This window comes from Castor canadensis, chromosome 5 (assembly GCF_047511655.1).
Source record: "Castor canadensis chromosome 5, mCasCan1.hap1v2, whole genome shotgun sequence".
Lineage (NCBI taxonomy): Eukaryota > Metazoa > Chordata > Mammalia > Rodentia > Castoridae > Castor > Castor canadensis.
Window position 1 is genome coordinate 149,303,008 of NC_133390.1, and position 14,195 is coordinate 149,317,202.

General features: G+C 35.2%; 1 pseudogene; it reads left to right on the plus strand.

Annotated features, from left to right (window-relative positions):
• Positions 1-14,195, plus strand: part of LOC109678579 (pleckstrin homology domain-containing family A member 3 pseudogene) — a 127,061-nt pseudogene that overhangs the window by 14,013 nt on the left and 98,853 nt on the right.

Sequence of the window (14,195 nt, forward strand, 5' to 3'; positions counted from 1 at the left end):
GATCTTTAACTAGGCAGAAATTATGTCAGTTTGACATCTAAAAGTGCCAGAGATGCTCAGGAGGACATATGAGAAAACATGAAAAATACACCTGGACCTGGGCTTTTAAAATATATTATGTTCATATGCTGTTTATGACTAGCCCAACTTATGTGAACTTTAAACAAGGTCACATAAACATTCCTCTGTTTCATTACTTATATATGTGACATCATAAGCATACTTATCTTGTTTATATTACACAATAATGTGAGGCACACATTGTATCATTGTCTTGCAATGAATTTATTGAGAAGTTGAAACTTTAGAAATGTTTCTCATAATATGATTTTAAAATATATATACCCATATACATGCATAGATATACATACATATATGATTTTCAAAGAAAAAACTTGAAAGATACTTGTCTAAATGTAAAAATACATATTTGTGATAAATTAATTTATAATAATAAGACACAAGTAAAATGTAATAGGAAAATACCAGTGTGTGTTTTTTTTTCTTGGTGACCAAAATTTCTGTCATTACTACTATAGTTTATTATTTACATTCAAAATTGGAAGAAATATTCTACCTTAATTAGAGTTTAGTAAAAATAAAGATTCTTTTCTGCAACCAGGTCCCCAGACTACTTTTCCTGAATTTAGCTAAGAAAAATAATGGTCATTTGACTATTGGGCACCAAAGGCATGAATTGGTCTTTTTTTTCTCGTTTTTAAAATGATAAAATAAAGATGCACAACAAGTCTGCAGAGTCAGACAGCTTGGTAGAGAAAAAAGCCTCAGTCAGTCCATTTCTCTTACATCTCATCACAACACTGGCATGGCTAAGCTTCTTCACTTCCTCCTTCTCCAGGGTTTCTTTCACCATTTGATTCCCCTGGTCTTCTCTTCTTACTGCTGTTGGGCCTCTGCAGAATTCTCCTTACATTTTTATTATTATTTTTATTATTTACCATGTAATAATTCCATTGACAAACTCCTTCTCTACATTGTTACTACATCAAAATTTATACTGAATGATTTAGAGTAGTGACTCTCAAATTTTATCATGCATTGAAGTTGCCTAGAGAATTTATTAGGTTGTAGGATGCTTAGTCTTAATGATTTTTTTGCTTTCCTTATGCTACTATAAGAAATCATCACAAATTTAGTGGCTAAAATCAATACAGAAGAATTATCATTCCATTACAGAGGTATGAAGCCCAAGGAAGTCTACAAGTCTGTAGTCCTGGAGGTCCCAGGGGAGAATCAATTTTCTTCCATTTTCCTTCTCACAGAAGACACCTACATCTCCCCCCTTGCATCACTCTAAGGTGTACTTCTGTCATCACATTTCCTTTTTTCTGATCATACCTACAAAATACCTTTGCCATGTAAGGTTTGCCACTCAAAGATTTAGGGGATTAGAATGCAGACATCTTTGTGGGGCCATTAGTTAATCTATTGTAGGGTGGGACAGGGGAACTACCCAGGTGATTCTGATATTGCTGGTTTGGGGACCATACACTGAGAATCATTGGTTGAGGAGATATGAGTGTTAAGAAAGATACAAAAATTTTGTTATAAATATGATCCAATCCTAACTTATGTGATGACCTTGACATTAAACATAAAGACAATGAGTCTCATTCAAAAGTTTATGATTGTCCATACACATAGATTGTACTTCTTTTCTCTCCTTTCATTTGCTATGATTTTATTTATTTATTTGGTGAAAGTAGGATTTGAACTCAGGACCTCATACTTGTAAAGCAGATACTGTACTGCTTGAGACACACCTCTAGTCCATTTTGCTCTAGATATTTTGGAGGTGGGGTCTCACGAACTATTCCTAGGACTGACCTCGAACTGCAATACTCTTGATCTCAGCCTTCGAAGAAGCTAGGATTACAGTTGTGAGCCACCAGAATCTAGCTCTTTTTCTTTATTTAAAAAAAAAAACTGATCACAACTTAGTTTTAGAAAGTACAGGGCAAGAATTAATTACAAGTGAGTCTTGTGAAGCAAAAAAAAAACAGGAAGGAAAAACATGATTAGTTGCAGAGCACTTGATTTATCTTATCTGCCAGAAAATCTGTCAATGATATTTAAAGACTTGCTCATTTACTTTTTGGAGAGAATGGAAAGCTATAAACTGTATTATGTGTATTAAATCATGCTAGATTTAGAACAATCCAATCCTATACTCACCAAATGTGGTGTAATAATGGCTAAGAGTTCTTCTTTAAAATTTTGCAAGTTTCCTTCAATCTCTAAATTAAAATGCTCTTGACCCATCATAGGTCATGATACAATTCACAACATTTTGAAGAGTGTAGAAAGATTGAGCTTTATTATGCCAGATTTCTAGAAGAGAAAGTGAGGGTATAAAAATGTGGCATGGGTAGTGACAGAGCTGTGAGTACATTATGGTTTGACTAACATTTTAGCATGCAACATATCTGAATCTTTGGCTGGATTTGATTTATATTAACTTAGATGATTATTTTGTAATGGCACTCAAAGAAAATGCTTGATCATGAATATTGTTAAAAGATACTCATGACGGTCTTTGAACTCTACTTTTCCCTATAGAAAATAAAAATATTGAAGAACATAGTGTGCAAGCTGATGTACATTTTAAAACCTATCAGTGATCCTGTCTGCTTATTCCATCCCAGATTTTAAGCACTTGAAAAATTTTTCTGGCACACAGACATTGCACATTAATTGTTTGTTTAATTAAACTGAACTGAAATGAGTAAATCTTTCCAAATCGAGGTTCCTTTATTCTCTATGATTTTAAAACAGTGGAGCCTTTTGACTGATGGTACATGAATAATAAATCCCTAAGGTAACAGAAAAGAAAATTATCCCAAAGATGAAGCAATGCTTCTCTTTGATATGAAGTTATGTAGCCAAAGTGTTAGAGAAACTTGTGAATTGGAGTCTTACGATATTATCTGAGACTTACTGACTTTTCCAAAAATACTATTCTAGAACACAACCTAGGCAATGTTAGGCCAAATTCTCTAGCTGGCATCAATTCTCTGTCTGGAAGACTGACAAAATCTCAGGAAGTTTAATAGTCATCACATTCAGGGTGGCACTGGGATGCTTTCCCCAGGTGTCTCAGGGGGAAATCTATTGTGTTTTTCTTCATGCTAGTTTGATGGGAGAAAATGGTGATGGTGTTTGAGTATATGGCTCATAAAGCCAATCAACTAACTGGTTTGTTCATGGTTGAGTCTCCCAATTTCCACTTTGAGCTACTTTGGACATATCTTGTTCAGGTTTGTGTTTGTTCTATAGGTACCAGACATTCCCCAAACCCTTCCCCATAGAAATGATTGAAACATAACATGATTTATTTGTTATAAATATTAATAATGTTAAAATTATTTTCTGTGAGTTAGTTCTTTAGAAAATCTTACAGAAATCTTTTATCTACTATGAAGCTGGTAAAATTTTAAAGTCTCTGGTGAGTTTAGAGTCAGAAATGTCAGTACTTACTAAAACTGATAAAAAAACATAGTGAATTTTATCATTTGAAAGACTTGTGAGATGTCACTCTTGCTACTGTAGTTTACTGGCTTTGTTCATACATAAATACTATCACTCACAAGATAGCAGCATGATATGTAATTTCATGGTTGTATTTTAATTTTTTTCTCCTTTAGCTGAGAAGCTCTGTGCTACAAATTAACTAAACATTTTCTTATCTGTTTTCTTTTAACAGACTGGGCTGAGTTCCAGCATATATGGTGAGCCTTATCAATAATACGCAGACAGGGGATGTGACTGGGGTGCATATATTGTCAAGTGCTCAGTTGAAATGTATTATTTGGTTCCTTCATATTGTCTTCTAATTCTGAAATTTTATTTCCATAAGAATGGATAATTTTCTATAAAATGCTTGACCTCAAGTATAGCATTTTGTTGGTATACATACAGGTGGAGTTTTCCAAAAGGTCTATTTTCCTCTACAAACCATATTAATAATATAATCGAGGGTGGCTGACACTTAAATCATTGGAAAGTGAACATAAAAATAGCAAAATAATAAGAAAATACGTGCTGGCTCTCAAGTTTCATAGCTCACATACATGAAAACAATGTTGCTTACATAAATAAGGAATGTAGCAAGTGGTTTTGGCTCTACTGTTTCTTACCCCTGGTCTTGAGCAGTCCTGGGTGAGGATTACCAAACTGCATCTTTCTTCAGGTTGGCACCAGGCCTTATGTCCATGAAAGATTATCCCAAAATGCATTCTTAACAAGTCACTCTTAGTGAGTGCTTTGTTTATAAAGTTTACAAAACTTTTTAGATTGGACCACCTGTTTGATAAATGTTTTCTTAATTATACACAACTGAAATAGTGGTTTTTAACAATTTGATATAACTGGTCCTCAAACCAAAAGGAAAAGTATTTTCTTGTCATACCTATTTCTCTAGAGAAATAAACTGCTATTTTGGGTGGAACGTGAAGCAAATATTGCAGAAAACCTCTTATGTCTCCATACATAGCTTTTCTACCATAATTTAAAAAAATAAATAATAAATAAATAAAAATAAAAAAAGGAACATGATATCAAAGGGTGGCATTTTGCAATATAACCCAATGAATGTCATCAGTACATATATATTTAATACTAAAACAACAATGGTAAACCTGTGGCTGCTTTTAAGCTGTGAATACTAGATTGATAATTAATAATATAAAAGACAAAATGAAATGTTATTCAAGATTATTAAAGTGAATATAATAAATATGGATAGTATTATGTCTTCAGATATTCTAGTGTTATGTCTTTAGGTACTCTAAAAATAATTTATCTCAATGATATGTCCTTAAAAGGTCTCATCTACTCACTATTGTGACACAACCCCTCATGTCCTTGTTCTCAGTTTCCCATTAGTAATTCACACATCTATTTCTACAATAACTGTCTGTTATCTGATGGAACAAGGTATCATAACTTGTCATTGGAACATGAAGAGAACATTTGGGTGACAACCGATATTAAGCCCAAGGTGTTTTATATTCTTTGAGAGGATATAATCCAGACACCATAAAAATTATTAGCAGAAGCTGGAAACTTGCTTTGATACATATATTTGTGGTAAATGTATGGAAAAAACAAGATTGTCAGTGGAAAAGCTTCAAGCAAAAATATGCTTAATAAATCACAGATTCTGCATTAATGTTTGAAAGATTGGCTGTGGATAACAAACAGTGTGCTTCTTAGTTAAAGGGACACTGTCAGAAATGTAAGTCTTGTGCCAATGAAGTAGCAGGTAAACTCCCTCTATTATTTTTATTTCTAAAACTATTTCCCCATGACTTGTCCTGCTAGAATTAGGAGTGACTTCTGCCTGCAGGGTTCTTTAGATTCAATGTCTATTTATTTTCTTTCATTGTGAGTCTGAAAGTTCCAGCTGACTTATTCTAGAATGCTCAGCAGACACTCTGAATCTGGTCTGTTATGCTTCACAATAATTGCAATTTCATATGCACCCTTTTTATGAGTGAAAAACTTTAAAATATCTTGTACTTGTTGATTTTCTCAGAACATTTCTATAAGTAACATCATTTGCATTCCTAGTTGATGAATCTGAAATACAGAGACAAAAGATGGCACATTAGTAAGCACTTCTTTTCCAATCATCAACATGCATTTTTATAGACTGAAAAGACAAGTGGTTAAGTCTTCATTTTAACTAGACTTTGGAACCCAAGAAGCACCCACATGTACATCTAGGGCAAAGAAAAGTGAGTAACATACAAATCCACAGGTAGGACATGGGCCAGAAGAGAGAATCAATGTGAGAACCCTTATAAAAGGAATCTCAGCAATAAGAGGGTAAGAGGAATAGGGGATTAAAGAGTGAAAAACACAGTGTGGACTGGTCAGGTTTGTTGTAACAGCACCTTCAGGAGAATGGTAGAAGAAATCCCTAAGACATTAAGGAATGCTACTTGCCTTTCCTGTATCTACAAGTCCCTTGACAATAAAAGTCACATTACCTTATCAATGCTTTACTTTCTCTTTCTTGTACCTCAAATGATAGCTCCAAAAACTGCACTTACTGAACAAATGAGATAAAACAGAGAGAAAGAGAGATAGGGAGAGCAAGCAAGAGAGAGCACTTTATAAATTATAATATACCATTCTAAAAGTTTATTGTGATCGTAACAATTTCTGTTAGGTTTTAAATGTATAATAAATGGTCAGCAATGCTTCAAAGCAAGTATCAATGATACCATCTTGGTTTTGTGGTGGATTCCCTCCAAGCTGATGGAATTTCCATTCATGGTAGATCCTTTGTCCTGTGTGAAGCATGTGGATACAAAGGTAAAAGGGAATATGCCCAGGGGTTGACAAAATTACCATGCTTTCCTTATTTCATGTATAACATTATTTTGCTCTCCATTTATTCAATTCTTCTAACTCTTAAATAAGACTTTAAAATATTTCTTTGTACTATTTTGTTAATTCTTTTTTGGACTTAATTCCAGATACTCTGGGATTGTGCAGTTATTGGGAAAGGATGATGTTTTTTTCTTTATCTTTTCTACTTGGTTATTGTTGATGTACAGAATGGTATTCAAAAAATAGTTCAGGGGACATCAGCATTGGCATCACCTGAGAGATTGACAGGAAGGTCCCTACCTGGCATCACTCCAAATCTCATCAATCCAAACTTGTCTTTGAAATATATCTTCAGATAATTCACATTGGCATAAAAATTGGAAACAATAATATCAAGAAACTTGTTTCTTAATTTTGTCTTGGAGAAAAAAAAACACCAAGGAAGTTATTATACTTTTAAATGGCAACAGTAGGAAATGGTACAAACTATTTTAGAATACTGCTTTTGCTTCTCAATATCAAACATGCATGTAGATCCCCTGGAGATCTTGTTAGCAGACAAATTCTGATTTTCCCATCCCTAAATTGGAGCCTGAGATTTTGTGTTCCTAACAAGCACCTAGGTGACACCCATGCTGCTGGTCTACAGACCATACTTTGAGTAGGAAGACTGTAAAGCAGGGGATCTCAGAAGTGCAGTCCTTAAATGTAATGTGGTGGTTCTATGCATTCTGTGTTTGAGAGTATTTGCTCTACACAGAGAAAGTGTTTATAGCTTAAGTACTCAATTCAAATGTTCACCTTTCATTAAAGGTGAAAGAAGCCAGGCACCAGTGGCTCATACCTATAATCCTAGCTACACAGGAGGCAGAGATCAGGTGAATCATGGTCTGAAGCCCGCCTGGGCAAACAGTTTGCAAGACCCTATCTCAAGGTGTAGACCCTGAGTTCAAGCCCTAGTACCACACACACACACACACACACACACACACACACACACACACACACAAACAGAGGTGAAAGAAGGCAAAAGTTATCAGGTCTAAATGCTCCTAAAATAATTGTTAATTTTTGAAGGCAAAGAATAAGTCAATTTTCCTCCCTGAAGAGCCTCTCCTTGGGGAAACTTTAATCCTCTCACAGAGCAGGGGTGCTATTATTATCCTCACTTTATGGTCTGTGTGTCTGTGTGTGTGTGTGTGTGTGTGTGTGTGTGTGTGTGTGTGTGTGTGTGTAAATTGGGACTTCCTTATAGCATCATGACTCTTCCATTGTGAAGATATGACCCTTACTTCTGTAGGATAAATTGCTTTGGAGCACACGATTAAGATTCAACAAGATACACACTAAATGTTAGAGAATGTCTCTTAATGAAAGAAAAGCCAATGTGTAATATATATATGTATATATATATAATATATGTAAGTTTGATATATAAAACATACTATAAAATATAATATATAAAATGCCTGGTGCATTAGTTCTGCTTTTTTATGAACAATCCACTGAGGGTTTCTTTTTCCTCAAAAGCCTTGATGGAAAATTGCAATATTGGCAAAAGTTTCTGAAAAAATATTCTTGAGGCCGTTTACTTAGACTACAGTCCAAAAATAACAGAGAGATAGGTTTGTGCAGGGCTTGAATGCAGGTAGCTGCTTCAATTAACCCATTGTCTCATCTCCAAGACTGCTGAAAGAGGAGAGGGCAGCTCAGAAAAGGGTTGCAACTCAGAACTCACTCCTGCACATTGATTTTAATAAAGTTCACAGAAAGGTGAGCTCAGGAAGAGACAAAAAGATACAAATGAGCCCAAAGCCTGTATTTAGGAATCCCAAGTTCAAAGTCTTCAGTACTTTGGGGTTTTCAGGGGTCCTTTTCATATGAGGAATAGCAATGTATTGAGCCAGGATCACCAGACATAGGAAATACTTCTTATTGACAACATTTCCATTTTCTATGGAGTGTCTAGGCTTCTCAGATAATGGTCCCACTTCTAGCTTTATAACTAACTGATTTGGTTGCAGAATATTTCCTCAACTGTTATCAGCAATCAGTGAAAACAATTTTTAATCTGATCTCTTCACGTTAAGTATGTTTTCCCACCAAGTCATGGTAAAGTGAATGGGCCAAAGGTCCAAAAAAATCATAAAGGTTTTCCATTTTTGACCTATGGAAACAAGTCACCTTCCCCTTTGCTGTGCTCAAGATATGCTTTTCTTTTCTCCAATTAAAATTCCTGCTTCAACATCCATTGTGTGTCTGGTTGAATCTTAACTGTGCAAATTAAACTTCAGAAGTAGGGATTCAAGTAGAACATGCCATTGTCCCAGCATTAAGGAACAATGGAATTAAACCATCCAAAGGACAAAAAGCAAATCTGAGTCCTTTGAAGATTATGTTTTTATATTTTTCCAAAGATAACTACAAAATATTTTTCATTCAACATATTCCTACAGTATGAATTGACATTTCTCCCATTGGTAGATGCAGTTCTATACAGTCTCACGTTGAATATGATTGGCTTGTGACACTGACCAAAATGAGTCCATGTGATTCCCAATGCTAGATCACAGATGGTGATACAACTTCTGACTGGTTCTTTTCCTGCCCCTGTTCTTCAAACACTATCCCCAAAAAACCTGAGCAGCCCTATGAAGAGTACCTGTTTAGGTGCTCCAGCAATAAGTACAACTGAGAGCCCACCATCATGATTAGACACCAGAAAGATGAATAAATAAGTCTACATATGATTCAAGCTCCCATCCATCAAAATGGAAATATAATATTCTTGTATGTTTTCCAAAGTCTTGAGTCACAGAATCCATGAACACAATACTATTATTATTGTTTTATTGGATGATGTGTTATGCAGTAAAACCACCGGGAAGAGTTCTCTGTAACATGCATACTTATACACAAAAAACATGTTTACAGAGATATGGTTCACCTTTACCTTGCAGAAGATTTCCTTTCACCTAAAAACTTTTTATACTTTATACTTGCAGAAAAGAGAGCTATTTCAAAGGTTACACATTGCTCCATTCCTTTCATTGTATATTCCTTGTTTGGTATGATCAAATAATAGGGCATTGCAATGTCAGTGGCCTCAAAGGGATGTATAAGGACCACAAATCTTAGGATGTATTTCATCTCGAACATGGGTTAATCCTCAATATACCTATCCCATGTTGAAGTCACTGATGTGCTTGATCTCATTCTTTGAATATGAGTTGCATGTCATGGGTCCAGATTTAGGGATGGGCTAAATTATGACATAGTATAGCTTTTTCATGGCCTGTTTTCCCTCCTAGTCTTTATGCAGGACAATGACTGCCAGATAGACCATCAGGATTTGTTCACTGCCTGATGTCCACATGTTAAATCCAGATCCAAGTTTTCCTGTGATTAGAAGGAGATGTTATAAAAAATAGCTTTTTGTATTTGCATTTAGTTCCATATGGACCAGCAAGGAGATTTCCCTGGCATAACTTGTTCTTTTACATCTGGGGAGCAGCAGGGAGTAGATTGTGTCTTCCCTGGAGATCAATATTGGTAAAGATGTTTGGATAAAAATCAAAAGATGTTGGGCATAATAGACTTGAAAAATATTTAGAAGTATCCTTTCTGTGCCCATATAAACTTTGAAGAAGAAAATTCAGTAGGATACAGAAAAGTATAGAAATGTCTTCATGTAAACAATGGTGATAGTTATTGGAATTAGTCACTGTTAAATAACTCGCCACTCAAATGAAATTTGGGTGCTTCTGGCTAATATCAGAGAAGGGTGGGTTTTGTAAAACCACCAAGAGGGATTGTAAGGAAAAACATGAGTAAGGAGGATAGGAAAGTCATAACACTTATAAGTAAGATACAAAGCCATGGTATCTAAAACATGAAAGGAATCTTGGAGTATAATGGGAGAGAATTTGCCACATCTGGTTATTCCCAAGTATGTTGCTGAGACTTTTTTTCCACATGAATATCAATACTTATGTCCATGAAGAGCCGCATCATCTGCTTCCAGTTACCTACAACTAATTTAGAGCCTTAAAACAGTGAGTTTCCAAGAGACTGTTGGATGGGATTTCACAAAATTTCAGAGCAGAGCCAAGTGCTTTTACTAAAGACCATATGCCAGCATTTGGCAGTTATGATGGCTCCTCACTGACAGGGACTAGATGATATCTTCTAAGTCCCTGATTGGCTGAGAGAAAATCTACATGCTCAGACTGCATTTACACATAGCTTTCCAGAGCTATAAGTTTCAGCAGAAAGTTTTGATTCATCAAATCTTCTTCTTGCCATTGGCTATTCCCCCATCTTCTAAATAACTGTTCCTCTGGGTATGGTCTGCAGACTAGCAGCATCAGCATCAGCTGGGAACTAATTTGAAATGCAAAGCCTTGTGCCCTGACCCAGTTGTACTTCAATAACTCTGGAAGGTGGGCTGACTCTTCTCTTATATCAAGTCATCCAGGTAATTTTAACATATGCTAAAGTTTGAGGCCACCATGCTAAGGTCATGCTTGACCTTCTACAACTCAGGTGATTTCCATAGACTAGTTTTGAGGGGAGGGCTAGAGCAGGCTTTCCAGCCTCTTCTCTTTCTCTCTACTTTCTCCACACTCAATTGGACCATGACCTTTTCTTTAGAAGCTTAGGAGCCCAGACTGGAAATGAAAAAATATTGAGTCTATCTCTTTCTTTTTTTGCCTCAACTATCTCAATTCTCCTTGAGGTAGGATGGTTTCATCAGACTGAGAAGGCTAGTGGGTCTGTAAAAAGGAAGTGCAGAAAAGAAAAAAAATGATATGGTCTGATTACCAGACAAGACATTAAACAGATTATATAGTCTGTCATTTATGGAGGAAAATATTTTTATACAAAAATAAAAAACCAGTGGAGTTTATTTTACTTTGTTTTATACTTAGTCTGTATAAATGATATTTAAAATCAAGAAGATATTAGATATTCTTCTATATTTTTATTAAAATTTACATTGTTGATAGATGCAGTGACTACACCTATTGTCCCAGTTAATTCAAGAGGCTAAGGAAGGAAAATGGTTTGAGCCTAGGAGTTTGAGGCCAACCTAGGCAACAGGGCAAGACCCCCCCATCTCAAATACATGATATTTATGATATACATACATCAATATATACCTGTATGTATGTATATATTTGATCTCTGAATGTGAAAGCATCCTAATGCTTCTAGTCTCTGAAGTATATCAGAGTATAAGAAATGACTCTCAGAACCATTAGCTTTAAGTAATGAAGCATTTTGTATCATCAGAACTCAGTTTCTACTATTAGGCTTCTAGGTTAGTAAGCTCCAAAGACAAAAAAAAAAATTAGAACTTCCCATAATAGTTACCATGTTCTGTTAGAGTCAATGCTTCCTCAAAAGTTCTATGCAAATATAATAATTCTTCATTCAAAATATTTATTTTATATATTTCTCTTATAAAGAAGAAAACAGTCAGTGTATGCCTGTGTTTATGTCTATACCTTCAATCTCTTTTTCTCTGTCACTTCTTTCTTCCTGTTTTTTAAACCTATTTAAAATAAAATAAGATGAAGTACTTCTTTTTCAATCCTAAATCCTCTATCTCTCTATCTTTGCTTAAAAATGTGAATGTTATTTTAAGTCTGAGTGAAGCCTACTGTTAGGAAATACCTTCTTAAGAATTACTTGGTTCTAAATAATATTCTATTAACTAATGTTACAAATCTTAAAATCATGTCATTCATTCTTAAAATGCCAAGCTAAGCTTTCAAGCTCTATTTTTACTAATGAAGGTATTGTCTGTGAAACATTCAGTAATTTGAACTTTTTAATTTGTAAATATTCAATTAACTCAAGTTTATTATATTGAACATTCTCAGTAGTTAACCTCATTTAATTTACTCTTTTTAAACATTTTGAATTGCAATCACTTCTCAAATATATTTAATTTCATTAAAAACTTCTAATGCATTTAAGGACAAACTTGCCAACATTAAGCAAAATCCCTCCAAGTACTGAAGTAACTCTTTAGAACTATAACCTCAAACTTATAAATATGATGAGTTAGCATCCTGATATTATTTATAAACTATTTCATTCTATTATTCTACCTCTAAATTTAAAATCAAGGTTCTCATATCAATCATTTGTTTCAAGTTGCAGTCATAAACTGCATCTGCCAAAGTACTCCATAACACTAGTTTCTCTTAAAAATGAAAACCAATTTATAAAAACACACAAATCCTACCTAAACACTAAGGTGTCACTTATTTCATCATCTTGTTAATTCATTGAAAATTATCCAAGCAATTGTAAAGCAATGTGCCCAAATGATTAAGGAACAAAATTTTACTATCTCTGAGCTTGTTGAGTCAAACACTGGGGACTATGAGGCAGTGGTAATTGAAGAGGGATTCCAGACCAGGCTATAGAACTCAGGATACACATTTTCAGAATGACTCACCAGGAGCCATAAACAAACACACTCTTCCCCTTCTTCAGGTTAATTTTTTTTGCTCCTCCTTTTGCTCAGAAAATGGTATCTCAAAGTATGGGGCTCTGGTGTGCTGAATGCTTTGAACTGAAGGAGAACCAAGGTCTCTCTGACCTTCTTCTACCTCTGGGTCTCTCACCTTTTCTTGCCTAAGGTCCAGCAAATGTCTTGCTCTGAAGTTCCCTTATCAGCCTAAGACAGATCCTCTGAAGGAAGTCACTATCATGAAACCCATCACGGGTATTTAATCAACTAGGGAAGATTAACTCACAGAGAGAGGACACCTTGTCCAAACAGACTTCCTCACAAAATATCACCTATTCTTATGAGAGACTCAGAGACAACTTTTATTACCTGAGAAAATTTATCTGCATAACAAGACCATCTTTATTCACCCCAACATATCCTCCTCTCACCTTCCCATACTTGTCACCAGCTCCCTCCAGGCACTACAGTCCCCAATTCTTTCTGTAGTTCAGGGTGCTACAGAAGCTTCAATAACCCTACCCCTCTTTGCCTCTTACATTTTATGGGACATCAGTGTGTATTTACATTATTTAAATAGTTTTATCCTATTAATATGTCTATCTATGGTCAGTTTGATTCATAGACTTAGTTATCAAACCTTCAGAAGCTAGAGAGAAAAAGTTTTCTCTCCCTTACAGTTTTAGTCAGCTAGCCAAAAGACCAAGTCACCTTGTTTGCTCCTGATGCTATAGCTGGAAGGCCATGGGACTTAGTAAAGTCAGCAAAAGTGTGAGGTTTTAGGTTAGAATGGTAGTCCAGTGGTAGAGCACTTTTCCTAGCATGTCCAAGACCCTGGGTTCAATCTCAAGTACTGAAAAAAAAAAAGTAATCTTTCTTAATATCCAGTGTCCTGGAGCTCTGCCTGCAAGGGTGGTAGGAATCTCCATTCTTTCTTTTCCAAATTTGGATTAACAAGAAGAAAATATTTTTGTGAAAAAATTACTGAATGTAGTGATTCCAGTTTTTTTTTTCATTTATTCACATATGCATACATTGTTTGGGTCGTTTCTCTACCCTGCCCTCCTCCCCCTCTTCCCCCTCCCCTCCTTCCCCCCTCTGTTCCAGGCAGGTCCTGCTCTGCCCTTTTCACTAATTTTGTTGAAGAAATGACATAAGCATAATAAGGAAGACAAAGAGTTTTTGCTAGCTGAGTTAAGGATAGCTATACAGAGAGATACCTACTATTGCTTTTGTGTACCCATGTGTTACCACCCATGTTGATTCAACTCTAACTGATCTTTACATTGGTTCCTGATCCCCTGCTCATGATAACCTATGTTGTTTTAAGGTTTCTGTACTAGTTCTT